This window comes from Pezoporus occidentalis, unplaced genomic scaffold (assembly GCF_034315485.1).
Source record: "Pezoporus occidentalis ecotype Australia unplaced genomic scaffold, CSIRO_AGI_Poc_V1 ctg221, whole genome shotgun sequence".
Lineage (NCBI taxonomy): Eukaryota > Metazoa > Chordata > Aves > Psittaciformes > Psittacidae > Pezoporus > Pezoporus occidentalis.
In genome coordinates, this window is record NW_026914084.1 from 575,109 (window position 1) to 602,169 (window position 27,061).

Sequence of the window (27,061 nt, forward strand, 5' to 3'; positions counted from 1 at the left end):
ATTAACGTTGACTGAAGATGGCCTCCACACTGAGCTGGAATGCTAGACCAGAAAAGAAGATTATTTTTCTGCATATGCTGAAATAGTATTTGCAGGTTTGTAGTTATTTTAGAGGTAGTGAACATCCTGGAACAGACATGTATGTGCCACCGTGCAGAAACATGAGCTTGGACTTTATATTCTCAAGCCTGAAGAGGATGTGATAAGCCAGAGTGGACAAGTAGGAAGGCTTCAGACAGAAGGAAAGGAAGAACATAAAGTTTTGGAGCAAGAGAGAAATGCTGACCAGACAGCTCCAAATAGAGACTTTCAATAGACACATCCAAGTTTAGGCAAAACAAACTACAAGTATTGAACTCAAATAGTTCAATTGCTGCCAAATGCATCAGTCTAAGTGAAGGCAATGCTAGTTAATGGGCAAGAGTGTACTGTACAGCTCTTGACAACCTTTTCACTCCTTGACAAGATCTTGGAAAGAACTACTGAAATTGCAGGAAGATGTCCTTCAGAACATGGGAGATCACATTGCTATTGATCTTCATTGTTGACTTTTGTACTGGATCTACAGCTTCTGCATACTTAAAAAGTTCTAAGAATCCTTTTGCTGGATTCTAAGAATCAGGTCAGAGGAAAAAGTCAGAAGTTTGGATTTAAAATCTAGAGAGTTAAACAGCTGCAAACATGCAGCAAATTAAAAAATAGACATTGGGCAACGTATCAATTTAAAATGTCTACTACCCATCACTTTGTTATTACATCAGTAATACAATACAATGCTATTTAGATCCCAAACACTGTTAACTTACCTTCTTTTGCCTTTCAAAAAAGTTGCAGTCTCCTTTCACTTTTTTCTGCCAACTAATCCTGACATGATCAGGCATGGCTATCGAAATAACGTATCTATCAAGTGAAGCCTGATTCTCATTTAAAAACAAAACAGAATAGCAAGCCATTGTCTTAATTTGGAATTGAACCTAAACAAATAATTTTAGAGACTCAAGAATGTTCTGTCAGTTTTTCCAGTAATTTTTCATTTCAAAGTTCTCCATTTTCTTTTCAATGTGAAACAAAACACAGAAATGCTGAAAGGATTTTACACCCCCCTCCCCCCCCACCATACTACCCATCCCTTCCACCCCCAACATGAAAAACTAGATCTGTTCTAGTTTTTCAAGTCTAAGAGGAGGGGGGGGAAACAAACATCAGACAAACTTCTGGATGCTTACATGAATTAAACTACAAAAACTTTAAGGTTGTGCCAGTTCTGAGCACCATAAAAGGATTTGGACTTCCCTGATATGCTCTTTGTTGTGAGAAAAAGGAGAAAACATGGATTTGGACTATTCTTTTTTGTGTGTGTCTACTTTTCTTATTGTTGTTGTAATTCTCTTGAAGAAAGATAAACAAAGACAAGGAACGTATGAATTTCAGGGTGCTTCCTGTAGACCTTTGTGTTCAAACTTATCCTGTGCATCATCAAGCAACTGTTTTCCACTTCTACATGTCTGTGTCTGTTAACCCACCCACATTACAATCCTAGAAGATCATACACATTTACGTGACTCACTGCTTCCAGTCATATGTCAATCACAGTTACTCCTTGTCTACCCTGGGTGGCTGTCAATCTTTTATCAGGGCACAATCACTTTAACCCGCTCTAAGAATGTATGTCTTTCATCATGACTGCAGTACAGAAATATCTTCTGCTAATAACAGGTGTTACCAGTATGGAATCACAGAATAGTTTGGGTTGAAAGGGACCTGTCCTGACATACTTGAATGTTATTCAGCATTGTTTCAAATTTATTTCTTCTCACCATTCTCCTTTAAACAAGTTACTTTTATTCTAATATAGAATCATAGACTGGTTTGGGTTGGAAGGGAGCTTAAAGATCATTTAGTTCCAACCCCTTGCCATAGGCAGGGACACCTTCCATTAGAGCAGGTGGCTCCAAGCCCTATCCAACCTGGCCTTGAACACTGCCAGGAATGGGACAGCCACAGCTGCTCTGGACAGCCTGTTCCAGTGCCTCACCACCCTTATAATACAGAACTCCTTCCTATTACAGAAAAAAGCCTTAGTTCCCTGTTCAGTGGCTTTCAGTAGTGCACTGATAAACCCAACCTATTTAAACAACTGGTGTTCTGCTGTAGTTTAAATCTTTTCTGTAAAGGGAGATAAACATCTCAAATATTACATGCTTGGGTACTAGTTTGTGTGTTATCAGCCAGTATGCAAGCAGAGAAGCTTCCTGAATCAGTTTCTGATTTCTGCTAAAAAAAAACAAAAAAAAGCCAAAAAAACCCCAACCCCCGAACAAAACCAAACCAAACAAAAAAACCCACCACCCAACAACCTCAAGGGGAATCTTATGAAAACAGCCATGAATTGACTGACTTCACTGGGGCAATATGCACTCACTGCACATGAAGACCTGGCCTACCACTTGGACAGAGCTAAGAGATATAAAACCTCTCTCCACATGGCCTCAGATGTATTTCACTGATCTGTGTCAAAGTCTCCATACCTAGGAAGGTATACAAAGTACGAGTTTCCTAATAAGGGCTATGTCCAGACAGGCTATATTCCTCTTCCTTAGGTACTTGGGATGCTCTGGGTGTGGTTGCAGAGTGCCTTCTCTCATTTCAAATGTGTCTAGCCCTTTCATAGCCTATCACACAATAGTGCCATGCAGCTTATTTAATTTAATTCATAAGTGCTTTAACACAAAAGATATGATAAAATACAAAGTATTAGAAGTGCTATCATCAGAAATAAAACTGTCAACTGGATAAAAGACAGCTCTTCTTAAAATGTATCTTTTTAATAACAGGTATGGAAATGCAGTACAAAGATTTTATTTTTTTTTAGAGGAGATTTTGGTCTAGGCATGAGAGTTACCTTTTAGTATATCAGGTCTACTAAATAGGTTCTCTGTAAAGGTGATCAAAAGCCTGTGAGTGCTCACTGAAGGGTGCTGTCTGCTGTCTTCTTGCTTCAACAAACTAAAAGCTGAAGCAGCTCTAGTTGCAGTAGCAGCACTGGCTTTATTACTACCTGCAGCTGGGGAAATATCCTATTTTCCCTTACCCCTTTGGCAGAGGAGAGAAACCAACATTCCATTATTTTTTTGTGTTAAATATCTGGTTCTAATCATCTGAATTTTTTATGGTTACACATGCAATCATCTGCTGTCTTAAGCATTTTTAAAATAACAGCACTTGAGCCAACAGGTTCATTACACACCAGTACAAGACAAATGGGTTGCAGTTTGTAACCACCTTGCCCTTTCTCCTCTTCCAACTTAACATGAATGAAAAACATCATCCTCATAACAATCAGAGTAGCTTCCATTTATCATTTCTGTATTTATTTCATGGTGACTTGATAGCATTCAGTGAAGATGAGCAGATCCCCTCTATTATCACTTCATCATCATGCTGTTTTCCAGAAACTCTGCAGTTAAATGGCCACCAGTGGTAAACAATGCTGTCAGTGATGCCTAGAGCAAAAGCATGATGTTTAAAATGTACACAGCCTAAACAAGGCATATATCCTGGTTAACACAGGATCTTCAATTTCCTGAAGTTTATCAAGTCTGTTTTGAAAGTTATTGATTAATGAAGTACTAGTACAGATAGCAAACCAGGTCCTACTGCATGTATTATGTCTACTTGAAAGTAAAGTCTGGTCCATCAGGAAGAGATGGTTGTCAGAAAAAATTTGGTTTGATTCAGTCAATTATTCACAAGTGTCTGTGATACTAACCTTTGTTCTTCAAGTTTCTACCCCATGGTGTTAAAAGTCCCACGTCAGCAATCTGCTGCATACAGATTATTATCCTCTTTGCTTGTTCATAGGCATCCTTTATCTTTACATTTTCCAGCTTTTCATGCTGATCAACATACCGTTACATTACATATTTCAGAACAATACAGTGTAGTACCAAGCTCAGCCTCTAGAGACTTCCAAAAGATGCTGAAGAGTGGTTTGGGAAGGATGCGTAGTAGGGGAACTCTTTTGGAAGCAGGCAGGCATAGGGAGAGAGGAGGACAGGGCAGAAGAATAGAAATGAAAATCAGAGCCAACTGACATGAAAGGGGATTTCAGGCCAGGGAGCCTGAAAGGAAAGTTCTTATGTTTATTGAGAAAAAAAGTTATTAATATTTTTAAGATGCATTTTGCATAGTGCTAGTGTAATGGAAGCAGTCCCAGAAACTGAGTTTTTTGTATATGGATTTCTAACAGCTGACATGAGCTTAAAATATCTTTTTATGTAGGAGCAGTTCAACTTCCCCCCAATATGTTCTGTGCTTTCCTTCCTTCTATTTCACTGGGACTAAAATCAGCTTCTCGGAGGACAGTCCACCTCTTCCTTCTGCTGCCTCATCTCCTGCACTTCCAATGAGAGTGCTCTGTAACGTCACTATTGATGTCACTAGCAGAGGGCTAAGATGGTAAATATAAGGCAGGGGGTGAAAGAAGAATTTGTAGTGGGAACAAGTCAACTGTCAAGAAACCAAGAGACTATTTTCATGGCAATGCTTGTCTCCTTAGAGATGAAAATTGAGGAGGAGTCAGATGAAGGAAATCTCAGTGATTAGAAAGCGAATTAAGCTTAGGGTGGTTTTTTTTATGTATTCAGTGAGATTTCAGTAACTCTTTACATTCTTAATGAAGATATGGAATTGAAAACACAAAACTAAAGGCTTAGTCTAGTTATAAAATTGTGGTTAGGTATGCATATAGGAAATCTATACAGAAGAAAAAACCCTGTTGAATTTTATTCCTTACCTTCAACTATAAAAACGTAGGAGAATGTGTTACTATTAATTGTCCATATAAAGCAGGCCATAAATTTATTTCTCAAAAGCCTGTGGAAAAAATGGGATGTGCAGGGTGTGTGGGGGGTAATGCAATGACAAGAAGGTTCATTTTTACACCTGTTAATGCAATAGGTCACCACAAAAGTTGCTGCAGTAAAAAATAATTAAAGAACCAAAAGAATGGAGAAAGCTTAACTATACATAGGACTGCGGTCTCCTTGCACTGATCCTGAAGAAAGGAATAATATCATATTAGAAAGCCTTGAGAGACTTGTATGCCTATGAATATGGGGTCTGTCCCACAAACCTTGGAGTAACGGACACAAACATTGTAACATGGCCTTAGCAAACACCTATCTTAAAATGCAGTGAATTTAATGGAGGAAATTGCCACTTCTTTTTATGTTTCTGCTTATCTCAGTTATTTGTCATTTTGACTATAGTACATTCTTGCTCTCAACACATGCATGAAAAGAATAGACTAGAATCTATCCAGAGAAAGGAACTCAGCATAAGTAATCTAACAAAATAATAAGCAAAGCAGTAACAGAACATCTGCATTAATTATACTTCTCATACATCCCAAATTCTATAGGCTGCCGTCACTTGGTATTAATTGAAGAACAAATCATCAGTCTCACATACTACCATTTATATTACCAGCATCTAGAAAGCAAACAGCTCTCTATCTAATTGCTAAATACATATTCACTTGGCAATAATCTCAATTAAATCAAGACATTATCTTCTGTAAACTGTTTGTTACTATCTTTTTGGTAGTGATTATGTCCTGTTCATTTGAACCTTGTAAAATAAAACACGATTGCTTTTCATGTGCTTCAGTGTGAAGCCAGCTCATTAGCGGAAATAGATGGTGGTGTTTTAAGGCAACTTAAGCTAACTTACGAATATTCCTACTTGTAATGTGAAAAGGTATTTCTGCATTCCTGGCAATAACCTTTTAATTAATTTTTTTTTAAAATGTAAAAGCTTGCATTTTAGCAGGTTATTATAAATTATGCTATTGGTCTTGACTTTCTATCCTGATCTTCAGTAAACTTTTTTTCTATATATTTAATTCATGATTACTGTTACAGAAGTAGAGCGAAAATTGTAGGAAAAATGCCAGTAATGAGGAAATGCATTTATTCAAATAATTACTTGTACTGTGATAGCATCTAGAGATTCCTATAAGGTCTTCATTCTGTTATGAGCCATGATTTAAATAACAGTCTTTGAGGAGCTTGATTTTGTTTTGTGAGAAGGCAACAGGCAAGCCATGAGTGGGGGAAGGGAGCAAGTAACAATTCTGATTAGCTTAATAAGCAGCAGAATTGTTTGTGGCTGCCTGAACTGCACTTGCTTGAGTTGCAGTTTACCGGCAAGTGCTTGATTTGATTTCTAGGAACAAGAACACGACAAACAAGAATACTTCTTCAGTAGGGTTTTTCTTGCTGCCAAAATGGTGGAAAACTAGCAATGCTCTCAGTTAAGGCAATTTTAGTTTTGCAACAGCAGCCCCTGATGCTAATCTTGCTTGTGCGGTCTGGTAAATGCCATGTGTATTTCCCTCTTACAAACTTAATTTCAGAGCTGCTCAGAACCTTAGCTATATCCCTTGAGAACAGAGAAAAGGTATAGTTCAATTTTTAATATGCAGCAGCAACCTGAAATTGGTGCAAGCTGCTTAGCTCTAGATAAAGCTACGGCAGTTAAACCACAGTCAAAACCCCAAAGAGACAGTGACTGAGAATTGGGAGCGCAGCCAAAAAACCTGCAGATTTAATTGCCTCTCATGATACATTGTAAGCAAGGTATGACTACAGTCATCTGAAACTTAAGAAATCTTCATTTTTTGTTCTTGATATTCTTCCTCTTTGAAAGCAAAACTGATTTTGTCCACATTACCCATACTGGAAGCTTGGCTACCTGCACTGCGTTGCAGTAAAGTTCAAGGCTGGTATCTTTAACAAAACAGAAGATGGGTTATAACTAAGATGGCCATATTTTCCTGTGGTAACTTTTGAAACAGATCTGGCAGCTTACTTTTGCCTTTCTCTGGCACCAGCTGCAGTCACAGAGGGCTCCAGAACACAGGTTCCCCTGCCTTAATACAAGACCGGCTGTAGCAGAGTCCTTGAATTTTACTTCCTTTTAAACTGCCCTGCCCCAGACAAAAAAATAAGACTACTGTGAGCATTAGAGTCAGCCCTCCTTGTCTCAGCCCATAGGCATAGGACAGAGATGGCATTTTTTTGATTTGCTCTGTTTAAAGAGAAGACTTCTGTGCCTCTAATTTTTATTTTTTTTGTTAGCATCCTCAGTGACTGCTCTGTAAAAATAGCCCCGAGTTTGCCAGTAGGCATCGCTTTGAAGGGAGGAATAGACTTAAAGCATGGGCCTTGGATACAGAGATACAGTGAAAAGTCAATCTCTCAGCTGCATTTATAGACACAATTTTCTTAGGTACCAGTATACTGAAGAAGCAATTCTGTGTTTGAGTATCTGATTTGTACCTATTGTAAGCAAGTCAGACCCACAGCCTTTCATTAATATTCCAACTCAGCACAGGTGAATTATGGTAGTCAGACCACTAGTATAGCCTTCCAAGCTTTCTCCAAGAGTAGACAAGTGTGATGCTTCTGTGCTGTTCTTTTCAAATAGGCAGTGACAGTAAGATATTTTTTGTCTTCAAGATGTCTAGGGCAACTTAACTTCTCTCTGGCTTAAACCAGATTTGGCTACTGAAACCTGTAGTCTAAATGAACCTGCTGTCCTACTATTCTCCTTGACCTGGTTATGCTCTGGTTTTCTGTTCTTTTAAAAGTTGCCAGGAATTTGTTGAGATTTTTGGCATTCTTGAGACAATTTGTGAGATTTGAGTATGCAATTTTTTTTCTTAATTCATTTTCCCATCTCAGGAGATATTAAGGATGCTCAAGTCTTTTATGAAGGCGAGTACCAAGTTCATTTTCCCTTGTCTAAGATGTACCAAAGCCGCTCACAGCTTTAGGCACAAGAAAGAAGAAATTGAGACACTCAGGCCCTTAACTAGCAGGCTCTACTGCAGTAGTTACAGCAATAAGATAACTGCATAAAGCAAAATTATATTGCTTTTAGGTTCCCCATGTTCCCCTGCTGGCATCCAGCCCATTTCTAAGCTATGTCAGAATGATTTCTATGGGTTAGTTTTCCTTGATGTCAGAGTAGCAGCTGAGCAATTAATTCTTTTTTATTTCATTTTGGAAATGAAAAAAGGCGAGTAACAAACCCTTCAACTACATTACAGGCAATTTTTGCAAGCAAAGTAGTCAGATCTATTTCTGTTTAGATAAAACAGAATATATTTCTTCTGAGGTACAGAAATGAAAACAGAAAATAAGTGATTTTTAAACATTAACTGCCTGACAGTTTAGGCAGAATGAACTGCTCTGCAACTTGCACTACGAAGCATTTAGAATAATTTCCAGGTACTTTTGAGACACAGAACTGAGAACAACTTGTCTAAACAGCCAAACGCTTCCATCCTCAGTGTTGGGGCCAAAGATGTGTTTTCAGATCACATCCACAGCGCTGTGTTTCTCTGAGAAAAACCCTCCCAAGATAACCCTTTTGTCTTAAAAAAAATAAAAAATTTAAAAAAAATTCTAAAAATCTAAAATGACTGTTGGGAAATACTTCATGGCCAAAGACAGAGCTAAACCTTCCTTTAGTGTTAACAGATCTCTTAAATGTAAAGACGAATTAGCAGGGCTCATTTGGAGAGCTTTAAACTAGATTCGAAGGGGGATGGGGTTGTAGGTGGGCTTGCCCCAGTGGGGCAGCACTCCAGAATTGATGAAGACTGGGAGGCCTCCTATAATCCTAGGGTGAAATCGGTGTGCTCAGCTCGCTCCCTGGAATGTCTGTACACCAATGCGCGCAGCATGGGAAATAAGCAGGAGGAGTTAGAAACCTGTGTTAAGTCAGGAGATTATGATCTGGTGGCAATTACAGAGACGTGGTGGGACAGCTCACATGACTGGAATATGGTCATGGAGGGCTATGTCCTTTTCAGGAAAGACAGGCCAGCCAGGAGGGGTGGTGGGGTTGCTCTTTATGTACGGGAGCAACTACAATGCACCGAGTTCTGTCCGGGGACAGATGACAAGTGAGTTGAGAGTCTGTGGGTGAGAATTAAGGGGCAGGCTGGCAGGGGCGATATTGTTGTGGATGTCTGTTACAGACCACCAGATCAGGGTGAGGAAGTTGACGAGGCCTTCTACAGGCAGCTGAGAGCGGCCTCACAGTCACAGGCTGTGGTCGTTGTGGGGGATTTTAACTTCCCTGATGTTTGCTGGAAGGACCACTCGGCAACCCAGCCGCAGTCCAGGAGGTTCCTCCAGTGTATGGATGATAACTTCCTCCTGCAAATGGTGGATGAGCCGACCAGGAGAGGAGCGCTGCTGGATCTCATCCTCACTAACAAGGAGGATCTGGTCGAAGCAGTAAGGGTTGAGGGCTGCCTTGGTTGCAGCGACCACGAGATGGTGGAATTCAGGATCTTGTGTGGTAGGACCAGTAGAATAGCAAGTAGAATTGCAACCCTGGGCTTTAGCAGGGCAAACTTTGGCCTTTTCAAGCAATTGCTAGGGGAAATCCCATGGGCAAGGCTGTTTGAAGGTAAAGGGGCCCAAGATAGTTGGTTGGCATTCAAGGATTGCTTTTTCTGAGCTCAGGATCGGAGCATCCCAACACGTAGGAAGTCAAGGAAGAGGGCCAGGAGACCTGCGTGGCTAAATAGGGAATTGCTGGGTATGCTCAAGTGGAAGAGAAGAGTTTATAGGTCATGGAAGGAGGGGCTGGCCACTTGGGAGGAATATAAGGCTGCTGCTAGAGGATGTAGGAAGGCAGCTAGGATGACTAAGGCCTCCTTAGAATTAAACCTGGCGAGAAGGGTCAAGGACAGCAAAAAGAGCTTTTTCAAATACATGACAGATAAAACTAACACCAGAGGCAATGTAGGCCCACTGATGAATGGGATGGGTGCCCTGGTGACAGAAGATACAGAGATGGCAGAGTTACTGAATGCCTTCTTTGTCTCTGTCTACTCTGCCAGAGGCAGTCCTGAAGACCCCTGTACCCCTGAGACCTTAGAGGAAGTCAGGTCAACGGAGCGGTTTGCCTTAGTCGATGACGAATGGGTTAGAGACCAGTTGAGCAATCTGGACATCCATAAATCCATGGGTCCAGATGGGATGCACCCACGGGTGCTGAGGGAACTGGTGGAAGTCATTGCTAGACCACTCTCCATCATCTTTACCAAGTCTTGGGAAACGGGAGAGGTGCCTGAGGACTGGAGGAAAGCAAATGTCACTCCAGTCTTCAAAAAGGGCAAGAAGGAGGACCCAGGTAACTATAGACCGGTCAGCCTCACCTCCATCCCTGGGAAAGTGATGGAACACCTTATCCTTGGTGCCATCTTAAGGCATATCAAGGATAAGAGGGTTATGAGGGGCAGTCAACATGGCTTCACCAAGGGGAAATCATGCTTGACCAATCTCTTAGCCTTTTATGAGGAAATAACACAGTGGATGGATGATGGCAGAGCGGTGGATTTGGTCTACCTTGACTTTAGCAAAGCATTTGACACAGTCTCCCACAGCATCCTCACAGCTAAATTGAGGAAGTGTGGTCCGGATGATCAGGTAGTGAGATGGACTGTGAACTGGCTGAAGGAGAGAAGCCAGAGAGTTGTAGTCTATGGGGCGGAGTCTAGTTGGAGGCCTGTAACTAGTGGAGTGCCTCAAGGGTCAGTACTGGGACCGGTATTATTTAATATATTCATCAATGATTTAGATGAGGGAATTGAGTGTACTATCAGCAAGTTTGCTGACGGCACTAAGCTGGGAGGAGTGGCTGACACGCCAGAAGGCTGTGCTGCCATCCAGCGAGACCTGGACAGGCTGGAGAGTTGGGCAGGGAATAACTGGATGAAATATAACAAGGGAAAGTGTAGAGTCCTGCGTCTGGGCAGGAACAACCCCAGGTTCCAGTATAGGTTAGGGAACGACCTGTTAGAGAGCAGCGTAGGAGAGAGGGACCTGGGGGTCCTAGTGGACGACAGGATGACCATGAGCCAACACTGTGCCCTTGTGACAAAGAAGGCCAATGGCATCCTGGGGTGTATTAGAAGGGGGGTGGTTAGTAGGTCGAGAGAGGTCCTCCTTCCCCTCTACTCTGCCCTGGTGAGACCCCATCTGGAATATTGTGTCCAGTTCTGGGCCCCTCAGTTCAAGGACAGGGACCTGCTGGAGAGAGTCCAGCGCAGGGCAACTAAGATGATTAAGGGAGTGGAGCATCTCTCTTATGAGGAAAGACTGAGGGAGCTGGGTCTCTATAGTTTAGAGAAGAGGAGACTGAGGGGTGACCTTATTAGTGTCTATAAATATATAAAGGGGGAGTGTCACGAGGATGGAGCCAGGCTCTACTCAGTGGCAAACAATGATAGGACAAGGGGTAATGGGTACAAACTGGAACACAAGAGGTTCCACTTAAACTTGAGAAGAAACTTCTTCTCAGTGAGGGTGACGGAACACTGGAACCGGCTGCCCAGGGAGGTTGTGGAGTCTCCTTCCCTGGAGACATTCAAAACTCGCCTGGGCACATTCCTGTGTAACATTATCTAGGTGTTCCTGCTCTGGCAGGGGGATTGGACTAGATGATCTTTTGAGGTCCCTTCCAATCTCTAGGATACTGTGATACTGTGATACCTGGTCTGCAGAAAGCATTCATTTGGCCTGCTAACTTCTGTGAGTGTTTGGATATCTGCATCAGAGTGTGGTACAGGGAGCCCTGACCTGCTGCCAGGGCAGGGCAAGTTCACTGATCCCAAGTGCACTGCAGATAAGCTAGTTAGGATCCGGAAGCAGCACTGTCACATCCACAGAAAGCTGTCTCAGGGCTAAAGAGCCCAGGTTTTTCAGTGCAATCCCCTGTGCACAGCTCTGCCTTCTCTGGATATGAGCAGGTTCACAAAGCATTGGGTATGAGAAAGCAATTAGTAAATAAAATCCAAATGTAAGTACCAGTGAGATTTGTCTTTATAATCTCCTCCCCTGCGTTAGTGAATTTTTGCCACACAAGTGCCAGGCCATTGGAACAGGCCTGCCTCCTGAAATGTACTTGATGCCATGGATCATGCTAAGTCACTGCTAGCTAAGGATCTTACAGTCACAGGGGCTTTAGACCATTGAACATGGATAAATCCTGTTCTCTTTTTTTTTTTTCCCCCTGCAGAGGGCTGGCATAAGGGCTGTAGAAGCTATTTTCCCCAGCTGCTTCAGCACACAAAAGTACTTTTCTTTGCCTCATCCAAACCAAGTTTTTCCAATTAAGAAAAAAAAAAATCTTAAAAAACATTCAATCCAAAGCAAAATATTTTTCTTTGTTTCAGGCATCTTTAATCAAAAACAAAGCAGAGCAAGTTATTGACTACGAACCTCACCAAACAGCAGTTTGCCAAAAAGAGTAAGATGCAGTAGTTTTAAGTCTATCATTTAAAAGCACCTATTTTTTGTAAGAGAATGCTTTAAATACCCTCCTAGAGAAGATAGTTATGAGTTGCACAACAATTAATGCTGCTCAATTTGAATTAAACAATTAAGTATTCATGACTACAACAGAGATATCCCACTTCTGAGGTGAGCGCCTAGCAATTCATCCCCTGTCATCAGCTCAGCAACTGTTTAAATTGTTCCATGCAAAGCTGGAAAGCTACAACAGGAGATTTCTGAAACATTTATGTGCCAATCTTAGAGTCTCTCCCTTGCATCCAGGATTTCATTGTGGGTCTGGTAGGTAGGGAAAGTAGGTTTAGGTCTTCGCTGGTAGAAAGGGATTTTTAATTTCTTGGATGATCCCAGGTGAAATGGAAGAAACTAATTCCTGCAAATTCCCTCCCAAGCAAATTTAATGTTAAGTCTCAAGTTGTTTCAAAAAGACTGAATAAATTACTGTAAAGAAGTCACCAAACCTTTCTCTCTCTACTAACTAGACAAGAAAAGTCACCAAAAAGGAAAAGAATCCAGGAGCTAACATTTGTAATGTATACTTTTGGTAAAAATGATACTACCTGTGGGAAAAGCCAGTCATTTAGGCAGTAGACATTCAGCTTTATATTCAAATAACATAAGTATGGTAAAGAGTAAATTTTATTCCTGGACATGGATAGGTAGGTTGTGGCAGGCTTCTCTTGCCTGTTAAGATACCAGCCGTATGTTGCAGTTAGTTTCAGCTAGTGCTCACTCTGAGACAAAAATATATGACCCTTTCTTACTCCTCTGGACTATGGTCAATGACTTCTGCTTTGTTTGAACGCATGCAGTCAGGTTTAGTGCCTGTGATGTACACACCACCAATCTCCAAAATTAACCACACTGTTACAAAGGCTTCTGCTCACCTTAAAGAGGTGCAAATACAGCTGAACTGTCACTTACTACCTCAGAACTGGATTCTTTTTATTATGATTTCTAACCCTCTGCCCATTAGACAGTTTTACAAGGTCAGGTTCCTGTTAACTTGGGCAGAAAGCCACTTAGTTCAGCAATCCAGGGAGCCTTGCCTTCCCTCCTTGTTTGTGAGTAAAGGCAGATCGACAATCACTTTGACCATTTTGTTAACGCAAAGTGTATTGGTGAAGAACTTGAGCTATATTGCAGTTGGAGAGTTTATATTTTTGTTTGCTGAGACTGAGGTAGGCGACTCTGAACACTTCAGAAGTTGCCAGGTGCCTCTGCTGAAGCCCCACTAGCGTTTGTACCTGCAACAACTTCAAAGGCTGTTTGCACATGGTGACTGCTTTTAGGGCCCACATGGGGAGCAGCGCTAAAGCAGTAGGTGATGGCAATATAGCAGTTAGAGTGAAGGAAGCAACACTGGGGAGGTCCTTGCCCAGAGAAGGGAGGGCCCTGTGTGGGTGAGACTCAGAGTGCTATTTACAAACACTTCAACACTCCTGGCTTGTGATAAACAAATGAACCTGCGTTTCTCACAAACAGGGAACATGTGAATGAACTTGAAAATAGCATCTGAGGCTTCACATGCAGTGGGAGGCTAACAGCAGCTGCCCCAAAGCCTGCCGCAAGCACTTAGTGAGGCTCTGATAGCACCCATTCTATTTGCAATCCTGTCTGTTGCGCAGCTCACAGAGCAGTGTGTCTGCCAGCTCCACCTGAATCCTCTGGCTTAAGAGAAGACCTTCTCTAATGAGGGGCCAAACATGCTTCTTCAGTGGGAGGCTCTTGCTTTCCTTTGAAACAAGCTTATATTCTCACTCATTTATTGTTCCCAGAAGAGGATGTTGCTTGCACGACCAACGCCTGAATACCTTCAGATCATTAGATGATAGTTTTCCTCGATATTATAAAATAAACCTCTCTCCCGCTTTATTATACACCCCACATTCTGTTAAAAAGGTTATGCTCACTGCTGCAAACAATTGTTTTTGCTTTCACTGCCTATGGTTGTTTTTTAATGCCCCATTTAGCTGCCTTGTGTGTCTGCCTTTAACTGAAAACAAATACACTTCATTCCGATAGACCACTAATCTTCCACTGCAGCACTGCCCACTGAGTCCCAGAGAGATAGTAGTACTTCTCGCATTTTTTGTTTATGCTGAATATGCTTTGCCAAAGTTAAACTTCTGCCAAACCATGGAATTTGTAAGAACCATGGTTGTTCTAAATGCAATACGATTGTCTTGGCTGATCTTGTTTTTCACAACATAAATACTTTTGTATGTGGAGAGGTTTGGTTTTTTTTTGTGTGGAGTCTGCCTTTTGCATTCTCTCCAATATCTTTTCTTACAGCATTTTGAATTTTCTAGAGCAGGAATGCCTAAGCTTTCTTTAGCGATGAGGCATTAACTTTACAACTATTTGTTACATACATAAAGCATAACAGAGCAGTTTTCTGCTCCAGTGCTCCATAGACATATGTTTGAACCCATGTAGGTTCAAACCATATAAAATCAACTTCTCAAGTATATTGTCCATCAGCAGTTGTATGGACCGCCTGACTTCTGTTTGGCAAATTCTTCTCTTTCTAACCATTAAGTTTGGTTCTCTAGTGGCTGTCTTTTTCTTGGCCTTGAAACATCATGACTGACACCAGGACACAGCAAGAAGTAGGTGAAAACACGGTTTGCCTCTTCAAGCCATTTACAACCTATCCTAGGTTCTCCCAGACTTTCTATCTTCATATAAATGAAATACTGTACAAATTGCTGTTACATGGTTTTATGACTGAGCTTTACCATTTGAGATAAAAGAAAACTACTTAATACATCTAGTGACTCAAACCCATCGATTATCATATAATAAAGGTCTGTTCTGCTTGCGTTCCTTTTCTGGCATCCATTCCTTGCAGCAACAAAGTTCTGTTTAAATCCTCTCCAACTGTCTTCCATAATTCAAGAAAAGAAAAAAAAAATTTAATCATCTCAGATGAGGCTTTTAACTGAACCATTTTTCCATTTGGAATATTTTTAAATTTCACTTAACTCCTAGTACTATTGTTGCTCAGCTATCAATTAGTCTAATACAGATCTGCTTCATTGAGTCTCTGATTAGAATTGCATCCCCAGAGGTGCTGCACAAGAAAAGTGACCTAATTGTTCCAGGTGGCTGGCCCAGAGCTTCTTTACTCACTACAAAACCAGGGTTAGAGGGTAGCAGGAAGAATGGCAGAATAGTCTGCTCTTCCCCCAGCTACCATCCAAATTTTTACCAACCAAGTCAAATGCACCAAGCCCTAATACTTCCAGCTTTGTGCACTGATTAAAACACATCTTTTATTCTTTTTGAGAAGACTTGCAGAACAAAATGAGCAGTAATCTCCCCCAAGCACCTCTCCCCCCCCCAACCCCAGCTATCACAGCCTAAAACTAGGTGCCTGTGTGCTTACACAAAACCAGGAATAAATGGATTCTGACTTTTCAAGGGTAATTGCAGCCAGCTGTTCTCCTGGGCACAGCATGCATGGCATGCTCACCTTTGCTGTGCAGGTCTCAGACTGTTTCTCCATGGTGAGGCTGGTGCAGCCTGTAGAGTTTTGCACAATATGGTCCCTCAGATGTCGAGATCAGAGCACACCCTGGCTCCCCCCCTACTTGGGCATACAAAAAGAGCACACATCTGTTTTCATCCTAATGCACAGCTGGAACAGGGGTCTAGGCACACAAAGCAGGGTTACAAACTATGCTGTGGAACCCCCATGCTTGAGCTTTGACAAAAAAGATGAATTCAAGCACCACCAGCACTCTTGAAAGCCACACAGTCTCTTGAAAACGCACAGAAGAATTTAGTACCCCAGGTCTGAAACATTCAATCTTTAATAACCTTGATATTTTCACAGCAGGCCTGCTCCCCTGCTGCAGAAGTTGACAGCTGCCACTCCTTTAGAGGACAAAGTTCAGGAAGGTCCTGCACAGAAGACATAGCCAGCCCTTCACACAATCTATTTTTGTTTCAGTAGGTTTATAGAGCTTCTTTGGATGGCAGAAGCTTGGCTGATAGCATATTTGCCTGCTTAACTGTATGTGCTGTTCTCTGATATCAAAGGAAATGAGTGTTTGGGAGAGGGAGGAGGAAGATGATGAGGGGGGAGAGAGGAAGGAGATGAGTTAAGTGAATGATAAAAGCAGCATTTCCTGGTATCAGGTCTTCAGTGGAAGAGTTTGGGGTGAGTAGGCCAGCATGTACATTACAGTGATAAAGTACTAGAGTCCAGTGAAGAATGAAAGCCACCCAAAAAAAGGAGAGGAAAAAGATCTGCACCTGAGACATTTCTCAGTTAGAGCTCAGCTTTACTCATCAGCTTCACACCAGGATACAATGTGAGAAAGGCAGAAGGCATCAGCTAGCATACACTGGAAGACCTTTGGATGTGTTTTCTGCTGAAACTGTAACATGAGGGCCCTGAGTGAAAACACCTACCCAGATTTATGATGTTCAAAGCTTTTTCAAGCTGTATAGATTTGTACAGAAACTTAATGACTTCCCCTTACTGGAGGGATATTGTAGCCTCATTTTTGTATAAGTTGTAGGAAAAAGAGGAAAAGAGAGAAGAATTAAAACCTGGTCTCAAATGGACTCTCTGGTAGAACATATGCAGTCAAAGGGCAAAACATAGCTACCTTTAAATCAGTTCATTAAGCAATTCAAATACCCCACTGTATCAACTATTTAGTACTACAAGCAATTACTACATTGGCCTTTCTATTATCTCTAAGCTCTATTTCTCTCAGCAACATAATTATCAAAGGCAATTTTTTTTTCCACTTGCAGTCTCAAATCCAGAGATAAATTTAAACTTTTTTTTTTTTCCGTCAAATCCATTGCCATGCTGGTTGACTCTGCTCTGTAATCTCTAATGGGATATGGCATATCAAGCTACTGAAGAAATTGCTTATAGAGGCAATCTCCAACAAGAAAAAAAATCTAGCTTCCCTTAAAAAAAGCTCTGGCTAGCAGTGCATGAAGAGCAATAGTGTTTGCCTACAATAAGAAGCTAAAGTAAATAAGCAGTCAAAAAGGAAATAGTACAGATCTGTCTAAACCACAGGTGCAGGAATTCACATGACATTAGCTTGTGCAGCCCCAAATTACGTGGTAGCTATTAGAAGAAATGGCACTCTGGATCACCTGGAGGAGCCTCTCACATGTCAAATAAAGCCATCTCCCCACATGGACCTCTTTCTCATACTATTACAGCAGCTTTAATTTGAATGTAGCTCTGTCACATGCAAATCTGCATTTTGTACTTCAGTAGTCAGAGTACCCTGTGGGCACAGCCAAACTGTACCACAGAAGTTGCAGTTTTGCTATTGCAGCTGTCTGTAGGCTGAAAGGGCATGCCCCACATTCAGAGATGCCCATGGAAGGTCTGAGAAACTCTTTGCACTGAGGTCCTTCTGCACATCAGTCATAATGAACAACTTGTGTCTCTTAAGATAGCTGTGTTGTCAGAAATCTGCCATGAAAAAGTGACCGAGAGAACCTAGTAAGGGAGAGAAACCGTGTTAACACTTTTCCTACCATTTAAAGAAAAGAAGGAAAAAATGTTACCATATGCTATAATGGCTCTGAGATTCCTGCAGATGGTACCTTCTGTTGCACAGTTGAGAGAAAAATAGATTTTACTCAATTTTTACATACATCCTACAAAATTTGTGCACATCCCTTGTACACCAAGTAGGTGTCTTTACCCCTCTTTTTAATTTAACGCACTTTCTCTGCATACCTACAAGCTGCACATTGTGTATTATACTCTACCATAGTGAGACAACATGATGCTGTGAGGCAGCCTCTGCGCATATAAACTGTTCTTTAGTCTTTTTATGCAAGCAGCTTCCAACAACTCTTGCTTTGGGAGAGAGTTTTCTGCACAGGCTGGAAATCTCTCTTTACCTTTCCTTTTCCGCATGGCTCCGAGTTTGCTAATGATCACATTTAAGACCACTTGGTGCCAGCAGCTAACTTTTAGGGCTGCTCAGTGAATATGCTGTGTCAATGTGGGATGAGTGGGTGGAATGTTTTCTACTGTTTTACTTTTTATGGGAAAATAGAAATAATCTGGTGGGTTTAACAGTTGTGCTGTCACTGGTATGGCCACAGTGATAAAGAATAAACTGTTCAGTCTTCACAAGATACTCATCAGCAACAGCAAGATTGTTCATTAGATTTCACAGCATACGCACTTCAGCTACATTCTGTGCATCTGTGGTAATGTCAACTGTTTAGGATATTTTATATATACACATACACACACATTCTGTTTGACTTCAAGCTTTGATGCTTGTGGCTTAGTTTATAAACAAACAGGATCCTGAATCTTGACAGGTTACTTCATTGCTAATATATAATCCTCGGTACTCTGACTGAGACCTAGTGCACTGATGAGAGTCACTCCATTAAGAACCACAGTATCATAAACAGAATGACATCTTTGCAAGAATCTGCAAATCAATTTTACTGGTTGATTTTAGTTTGTTATTTTCAAACTAAGATGGGCATGTGCTTTTATGCCAAATGTTTCTGTAGATCACCTGTATCATGATGTAGTAAAGCATTTACATTTTGATAGTCAGCAGTAAGAGTAGCCAGGTAACCAACAAAGTTTCCATGTCACTCCACAGTGCATTTTATTAATTAGCAAGAAAATGTATTTTACATTTTTCAGTAATAATGGGTCTGTTACGCCTATGACAAAGTCTCTGTGTTAATTCTGCCTCCAGACTTCTCTCAAGCCACATAAGCCATGGCAGCCAACATTTGGGGCTGTAGATGGACAAAGAAACATGCCATTTTACAAATGCTTTCAGTGAGGGCTTTGGAATTACCTTCTTACAAAGAAAGAACAAACATGAGAGGCATAATATCTTCCTCTTGTGTCATAAGTCAGAAATGAACATTGAAATACTTTCCTAAAAAAGTTTCAAGTCTATTGTCTAGAGGAGCAGCAGAAAATATTTTCTTTGGGAAGTAATATAAAGCATATGCTGTTATCCTATGGGTACATACAAATCTTATCATGAATGTTTCCAGGAGGCAAATAAACCAACTTTCAATGACTTTTACCTTCTCCTGGGATTCAGGCAACCTAATGGCTTTAAGCCAGTTAGCAGTATGTAGCATAAATGCCACTAAACCTTACAACAAAGTTATTTTTTTTCCCGAAGTTTCTGGACAGGTTCATTGCTCTCTTTCTGATACCAAGAAGAATTGAATCAGCTGTCATTTCAGTTGTCTGACCAAGTATAACTCACTTGTTTCACAAGAACATAGGATGATGAATCATGAAGATATGGGGCCTGTGTTTAGAAACTGCAGATTAATTTAAAATAATTTGATTGTTTCAGATCACTTCCTAGAGCACGGACCAAAAAATCCCAAAACTGATGTCATGCAAGTGCTTATTTTTCCTCATACTGAGGACTTGCTGATTCAGACTTCATTTAGAGATACACAAGGGAAATATTTTTCAGCAAATCAGGCACTGTATTAGAATACCGCAATAGCAATACTGGTTCAACAGCAATGTGAATAAGGCAATGTGATTCATAAAGGGCTTTTATCACATGGATACTAGATTGTCAGCCCTGTGGAAAGTATCTATTCTATTGCTGAACTGGGTTAAAGTTTCATTTTGTTGCCAGGTACCATTGCAAGTAAACTTTTTCATAGTTTTGGTGGTTAGGAACTTTTAGCATCAAACCGTCTGCTGATCCTATCAAAAAGATTGTCTGAGGACATCTTAATCCATCATGAATGGATAAAGAGTTTTCCTTATCTTGACAGTAGCATACTGATGCTGGGTTATAAAATCAACTGGAGCAGTTGTGACCTATTGAAAAAAAGGCAATCAAACCACATTTTTCAGAAGTGTTCTACCACTCATGTTTTATAGTTCTGATAAATTTAGTTATTACCATTCTTACTGAGCTACTGAGAGTTAGCTAAGAGATTCCCATCTTCTACACTATATTTACAATTTTCTCATGGCAAAGAGACCCTCATTGTCCTGGACATAAGCTTTGTACAGTGCTGGCCTGTCTCAAATGTAGTGAAGCCATCAGGCTCTTTCTGACAGTTAACTCTTCTCTAACTCCTTACAAGAAGAGAGAAGCCTCCACTCTGTAAACACAGTCCTGTAGCATTAGAATAAGATGTTCTAATCAGTGAGAATTTAATTGTCTCAAATACAGCTGTGGGGTTGGTTTAGTTTGGTTTTTTTTCAGTAATAAATAGCACTCAGGGAGTGCTAAGTCATTCTCAACTTCATCAGAATTCACTGAAAATAGCCTTTTTGTTGTAGTGCCTTGGTTCAGAATGAACCAAGACTGCTGGCATGATAAACCGCTCCTATTGCCTTCATGTCACCAGCACTTAATTTTGCCAAATTGATTTATCTTGAGAACCTGTAACAATCACCTCAGCACAATGTTTCCTGTATTGTTACGGATTGCCAAGGTGGGTTGGAAAGTGACATATCCCACCACACCACTATTTTTTAATTTTTTCTTTTAACATTACTGTTTCATCAATATTACTTTTTATGGGTAACTTTTTCGAAACAGGGCCCTTCTTTAAACCATAGAGCAGTCTGAATACATTTCAAGCCTTTCTAACTTTCCTGAATTGTGCCATAACCGACAAGCCTTACATGATTTCCCTTTATTAGGGAAGGAGATGGCCTTCAAGTAATTTATCTAGCCAAGAGAGGAGACTCAGCATCCTAAATTACTGAACACACTGAGGTTAATTGCAATATACTGTTCTGATGACAGACAACACCACTCATTTACCTGCTTATTTTTAGCAAAATCACACAAAATTCTCTATGGATAGGACTGTCATTAGAACAAGCCAGTAATATACTAGGGGATAATTATTAATTTTTATTTCATTAAATATATTTTACTTCCCCCCCCCTTCCCCCTGGTCAGTATCTCTGGCTGGAAGTCTGTCGTGCAGGTTTATTCAAGTCACGCATTTCACACCACATAAACATCTAAGTGATCTTAACATGCATCAACAGAGAAGACCAAGAAGGAAACTTGGGTCACTCACAATGCCACCTGGGTACATTAGTATTAAGAAATGAGTGCTTTACAGACACTGTGTCTGTAGGAGGAAAGGAGTGACATCATTAAATGTGATACACTACCATATAGTGTAATGTTTATCAGCAGGTCAAGCTTTATCCTCTGCTCATCTCATTTATGATTCAACAGCATTTTTTTATTACAGAATGATCATATTAGTGAGGAAATAGGAGTCTACGAGTTTAAGATACTAAATGCAGAGCCCATTCTGAATGCACAGAACAAGCTTTAGGATTATAGCTGTGTAAACTCTATGTTCCCGATCAGTTAAAGTAGTTTAATAGTTAATGTTTACAGATGAGCCACCCCCTCTCTCCATTTAAGTACATCAGAAAGACTGTCCTAGAAATTCCAATAACAAATCTCACTTTCCTTGGCTGATCCAGCAGCACCAGACTAACAAGATCAAAACTTTCTTTCTGATTGTTGGGCTCTATTAATAGAAAATAAACTTTGATTGAGCAACTTATGCTTATGTGCAATTTGCTGTAGTGATTGCAGCTTGAAATTCATCACATTTTCCCTTAAATTATTCTAAAGAACTACTTGATAGCAGTCAGTTCTTCCCCAGTTGTGGCATGGCACAGCTGGAGCAGTCACTCTCTGTGGGAAACTGAAGCCTTCCTTCTCTGTAAATTCAAAAAGTAATTCAAGATCTTCAGCTAAGATTCTTAAAGAAAATTACCTGCCATTGGACAAGAGTCCTCAAATGATCATATAACAGGTAAAAGAAAGTTAAAAAAGGGGTTGTATAGTAGATGGCCACCAAAAAAGTCCCTTAGGAATTTGCACTAGGACATGTCCCATTCAAGCTATTCAGAAACAATCTAGAAGAATATGCCATGTGATGACAAACTTTGCTGAGAAGCCTATATTAATCAGATTATTAAAGACAAAGATAAGCACAAAGAGTTGCCAAAATACTGAACAGATGTGCTATAAAAAGGCAGAGGGGGTACAGTGTAGGTAAAGTACCATCCATGGAGAAAATGAGCAACTTTACACACAGTGCTCAGCAGCAGCCAAAAAAACAAGAAGCAAGTGGACTGGCATGAGCAATTAGGAAAGGAATAGAGACCAAAATGGATCATCGTTATGCAACTCTCTACTATTTATGATACACCCACATTTTGAATACTGCGTCATGTTCTGCTGTTGCCTGTCCACTCTCCCACCCCGCCCCCATCACCAGAATCATGTAACAGAACTGTGAAAGATAAAGATGGGCATCAGACCCCTAAAAATCACAGGTAAAATAGTAAGAGAGTGGATAGGGAATGACTTGAATACAAAAGCAAAGAAACAAAAGTGACATAAAAAGAATTAAACAAAATGGTAGCCCTTTAACTAAGACATAGTTGAACTGTGGAACTCCTTGTCAAAGGATGTTATGAATACCAGAAGTTTACTGAGATGCAAAAGGTATCTGAACACATTAATCAAAAAGAATCTGTTCAATATCACCAAATCTAAAAGAAGCACCTCTAGCTGATGAAGTCCCTGAGCAGCAGTCAGGCTGGCTGATCTGTCTACCTTGTGGCAAACCCGCAGTGTAGAACACACTGAAATGTATGATCATGTTTATGTTGAGCCATTTCCACTCTGACCAATAAGATTAGAACATCCTCTTCCCCTATCTGCAATATATTCCTTTTTTGTGATATTATTTTCATGTGCTGCCTTGCAGGTGTTGCTTCCTGCCTTCTAAAGACAAGCCAAACTGCTTCACAAACAGGGGGCTTAAACAGGAAAGGAGATAATATTGCCTCAAACCCTGCTTCCTCTGTCAGCCTGAAACCTCCTTCCAAGAAACAGTTAGGTACAAGCACTCTGAAAGACAAAAAAAAAAAAAGTCTGTCTTGATCTTCAATTGCTAGTCACAAAAGATGTCACAAGTCACCATCAAAACTCAAAGTCAAATCTTCTTTCACCCAGGAGCAAGGTTTCTGTGAAGGCCATCTACCTGACTTCTATACTCAATGCCTTTCAATCTTTGGGAAACACTACAGTCAGCAATGCAATCTCAAGCCAACACCTTCCCTCAGGATGATGTGCAGCAGCTGGCAAGTTTCTCTACCTCCTCCAAGGCCAAGTGAGTTTACACAGTCCATGCTGCACATTCAGATTTCCTCATTCTCTCTGATCCCAGGGCTTGATGGATGAGAATTCCCCGATCACTCAGCTAAGCACATCGGCCCTTCACGATTCAGTGTGTGTTATCAGCATCACCTTTTGTGCCGCAGGCAATTCTTACTGTCACTGTGAGTACAATATTGAATATGCTAAGCTGCTTCAACAGAATTCAGGATGTCCAGGGTTTAAGTAATTATTATGATTTAAATCATCATTATTCAACAGTAGGTCTTCTAAAAAGCTAAAATCTAATAATAAAAACTAGTAACAATCATCTTTAATAGAGCATCTCAAAATCAGGCAACACATTGTGCATAGTTACTTAATTGGTTTTAGTGCTCTGCAGAGTCTCCAGCTTACTAACCACAAACCCAAAACTCTTCAGTTCCTCATACAACATGAGCAGCTTCATTAGGAAAACAACGAGCTTTTGCTTGACCCAGTCTTCTCTGTCAGACCCTTGGTCTTGAGGGAATTGAAACTTTACAGTTCTTCCTAGACATTGAACAATTGCTAAGCTAAAAGCTATTGTTTAAAGCATTTTCTGGGCAGGTCCATAGTCAGAGAGATGTCCTTGATCCACATGAAAACAAAAAGGCATTTGTTTTGCTAGCCTGCCTGAAGAAGTGACTCTTGCTTTCACCTTGCCATGCCATACACTTGTTCACTGCTGGGGAATGGCAGTGGCACTCAGGGCATTCATGCTCCTGGGGGAGATGCCACTCTATATAGATAAATTTTTGTGTCCTACAAGTAGCTATTCTGTAGCACGTAGGAAATTGTTTCAGAGCACCCTAGGGTGAACAACCACAGTGAAGATGCTGGAAGATGCACTGCATTCCAATTGATAAGACATTACTACCAACAAGAAAATACTAGGAATTTCCAGAATGAAAGAGAAGCCACGGCCATGGCAGAGCAGAGAAGTTTTGATCTCAAACAGACCACCTACAATAAATTATGCATCACACATAGTTACCGACACTTGGAATGATACAGTCAGAAAGCCAACATAGTTTGCTGCGAGAAGCTGACATGCAACAGTTCAAATATGCATATCTCAAAAATAGCTTTTAAATTAACAAATTGGTTTCTATTTTGTGAAAATATTAATGTTATTTTCATAAGCATAATGTAATTTAAAAATACTTAATATAACAAAGTGATTGTATTTTAGCTGAATTCTCATGTGAGTTGGACAGTGCCTTGTCATGCACGGGTATCTCGCAGCAACATGTTACCATGTGACAAGTAAATGGCAGATCATTGCCCGCAAGGACTCTTTGTCATGTCTCCTACTGAAAAAGAGCTGTAAAACTTTTCTAAAAGAGACATCATTGCATTTCTTCACAGATGGGGAATTATGCCAGTTCCAGATGCACTCCTGCATCCCAAAGAAGGACTATACCGAACAGAAATAAATGGCTGCAGGGTTATTTCAAACCAGCATAATTAATTAGCTCAGAGGCTGAACACATCCCCAGCTGGCGCTAGGACGCAGAGAAAGGATATAAAGGTGGCATTCCCACTTGTGTAGTTACTCCTCAGTGTAATCTTCTTGTTGAGTTGCAAGGCAGTGTTCACAGGGATGGAGTAGAAGGTAAAACCCACAGGTAGGGAGAGAAAAAAAAAAATGTGAATCTTGAAATCAGCAGCTGCCCTGCCTGTAAATCTGCACTGAGATATGCCGCTATTTAGTATGCTGTGGGCTGTTAAGTGCTTTCTGGTACATAGATCAGGCCATCATCAAGCTTGGGACCGTGCCAAGGACAGTGTGGCACTCTGTGACACGTAAGACTACATTGCACTTAGACTTTGAGGATGCTTTTTTCTGTAGGTGAATGGCTGCTCTCGAAAACAGAAACCAAATTCTCACTAAATCTGTAGGCACTTTTGCTGACAGCATCTCCCATTTAACTCTCATCCCTGCTTCCCTATTCTGATAGCCCCAGGCTTCCCTTCTTAAGAGGTGGATGTTTCATTGCTCTCCAGTGGCAGTCCCTCAATCCCACAGCTGTCACCAGTCAGTGGAGCAGCTCCACCTCTCTCAAATTGCATACTCCACCCTGGAGGTTATGAACATCAGTCTGAAGTAACCTGTGAAGTGCAGAACTCCATCCTTCCACCCAGAGCTGCAGCTAGAAGGTTTCTGCTGTGGCTGCTGCTAGCAAGTTGTCTAGAGCTTTTTGCATTTATAAGATATAAGCCCTGTGGAAAGTTTGTGTGACAAGAATTCAGTCTTGCCTCCCTCTGAGCAAAATAAATCCAAGTAACCCCGTCAAAAGGGCAGGACACAGGGATTTGGTGATGTATGAAAGATGAAGAGCAACCAAGCACAAAGAAAATTACCCTGATGGTAGACCTCTCTCTTCATTCGCTGTTGAAGTAATGAGCTAGTCATGGTTGTGCAAAAAAACCACTCAGACAGCCTGTTCTTCAGCACACACAGTTTTCCCTTTCTCATCTTCAACTACTGGCAAATATTTTCGTTCAGTGTTAATCTTTCTCCATGACCCAATTTCCACCTCCTCCACAATTTAGGATATTTTGGCAGATGCCTGTAATTTTTATGAATTAAAGTCAATGTCAGAAGGAAAGCTGCTCCTCCCATCACTCTCAAAGAGCTGGAAATAAAACCCCATGTCTAAGGTTATAAAGCTTAATGCTCCATTTTAGAAAATGGCTAGAACAAGTTCACTTAGCAGCTCCATGTTAACACATGTTTCTAGAAGAGTTTCTGAATTCCCTCAAACCAAAGCAAACAACACAAGCTATATCTCAGTATCGTTTTCACAAACGACTTTGCCATAACAGCTTCAGTCTGCACACTCATTCTAGCACCAGTCCTTCAATGTTTTATATTCTTTCAGATAGATTTCTAACTGTAGAAGTCTTGAAACAGGATTTTTAAAGTCAATCTGGTTGCAAGCTGAACTAACTGTAGTTAGTTCAGAAAACAGTTTTGTGGTTGGAGGTGCAAAGCTGCAGAAACAGAAACACTTCATACCCATTCTTAGGAGTCTCATGAACTCGTTGCCCTTCTTTTCTGGTTTCTTGTCCAAGCCAGTTATGGTTCCACAAAATGCAAGAAAAATGGCTTTCCCCAGTTGAACAAGAGCCTTGTATTTCTTAACTACTTGTCCCCTTAAAGGCAGTAGTTTTCTCACTATGAATACTTTTGAGATCCATAGAAACCTTCTTCTGATGCCTGCAAATGATTCCTATGGCCTAATTTCAGTTCCTTTTTGATGTGAGGAAATATGAAAAGACTTAGAAATGGGGAAAAAGAGGAAAAGCTAAAAGACAGAAATATTTCCCCAGACTGTGTGATGGGACAGAAAGGCACAGACGCAAGCAAGGATTCCAGCTCTGCAACTTGTTTGAAGGGTTCCCTTCCCTTCTGCTCCTTAGCATAGTAAACCTCATTTGCAGCCATCGCTTTGAAGCTCTCAGAGG

General features: G+C 40.7%; 1 protein-coding gene across 2 annotated transcripts in view; it reads right to left on the reverse strand.

Moving 5' to 3' along the window:
• The window catches only part of GRAP2 (GRB2 related adaptor protein 2), a 110,845-nt gene that overhangs the window by 65,044 nt on the left and 18,740 nt on the right, over positions 1-27,061 (reverse strand). The gene's annotated exons all lie outside the window — the stretch shown is intronic.